Genomic DNA, 1,418 nt, shown 5'->3' on the forward strand with positions numbered 1-1,418 from the left:
GATTTAACTTTTTTGCATGTATTTACATTAGAAATAGCCATCACTATTTCTTAAGACTCTCTTAGTCTCTATTCTATAAAGATATTAGCAGCCAAAGAACTGAAAATCTTTTGCACTATCTGTTGGCCAAATCCTTAGCTAACCTTTATTTTATAAATATGTTAGTAGACATGTTATTCCCTTGTTCTTGGGGAACAAAAAATCATATTACTATTATTATTATTATTATTATTATTATTATTATTATTATTATTCAGTGTCTTCCACCCTTCTGATCGGACAACACTATTGTAATCCAGCGGAGCAATTAAGTTTAGTCCCATTTAAGTCAATGAGACTTTGGGTGCATGCACTTCATTAATTTGCTGGGGTGAAGCTCTTGTCATCATGCAGGATGCAGTCTTTGATAAGCATGCTCCAGATCACAAAGAAATATTTCTCTGCAGAGACTGAAACAGCAGTGATGACATATCATGGGAGATGTGATACGCTATAGGAAGAATAAAAAACTTTTTAGGGGAGCTCCAACTTCATTTCCTTTATTGAAGTAATGTACGTAAGAGGTGGTTGCCCCAGTGGATTGCTTTGTCTGCTTATTAACACCATTTTCATGATGTAGTAAGAATCAGACACAATTACCATTTAAACTTGTGAATTTAAGAGAGTCACACAACCATGCAAGTGAGAGATAAAGTCTTATTAGATCATCCATGCTGTCTTCCTTTGGGCAGTGTGATGTCCTGTGGTTTATGTAGTCTATTTAAAGATGACTGAAACAAGAATATCCCCTTGGGAAAAGCTTTCCATAGCTTTACTAATTCCTAGGTATTAGATACTGTATTGCAGTGGTAGGTTTACACTATTTAGATTTACCAGTTTAGCAGATTTTTAAGCACTTCTAGGTAATATGGAAAGAAATCAGAAATATTTATCCCTAGTTGTAGTCATTCGTGAGTGTCTTTACAAATTATAGGGGTTTTTTAAAGAGTTCCAATATAATAGAATTCCATCAAAATGAATTCTGTCAACATTTGGTTTATTTTCAATTATCTTTATGTGTCAACACATAAAAGAGTGGAGCTCTCTGGTGCAGCTCTATCTGTAAAATCAGGCCACTTCAGCCTCTGAAGAGCAGCACTAACATCTCTTACCTTGCAGAATCCAAGTAAGGTTTCTGCTACCAGCTGCAGTGAGGAGCACTGAAAGCAAGGCTCTTCTTTGTTGTTAATGCTTCTCTTCCTGCCGTACACAAATACAAATAGCAACTACTAAGTGCTCCAGCCTCTTCCCACTGGAGTTAAGGATCTGAAAAGGAAAGTATGCCAGAGTGGCAGGCTGGTGACAAGCACCACAAGGGATATAAAAGAAAGTGGAGAGAAGGGAGACAGCAGTGCAGGCCTCCTCAGCTGCTCTTTCCC

General features: G+C 37.1%; 1 protein-coding gene across 1 annotated transcript in view; it reads left to right on the plus strand.

The window, feature by feature from the left end:
* The window catches only part of CFAP91 (cilia and flagella associated protein 91), a gene marked incomplete at both ends in the record, with an annotated part of 27,439 nt that overhangs the window by 16,700 nt on the left and 9,321 nt on the right, over positions 1-1,418 (plus strand). The gene's annotated exons all lie outside the window — the stretch shown is intronic.

Source organism: Antrostomus carolinensis, unplaced genomic scaffold (assembly GCF_000700745.2).
Source record: "Antrostomus carolinensis isolate BGI_N321 unplaced genomic scaffold, ASM70074v2 scaffold42349, whole genome shotgun sequence".
Classification (NCBI taxonomy): Eukaryota; Metazoa; Chordata; class Aves; order Caprimulgiformes; family Caprimulgidae; genus Antrostomus; species Antrostomus carolinensis.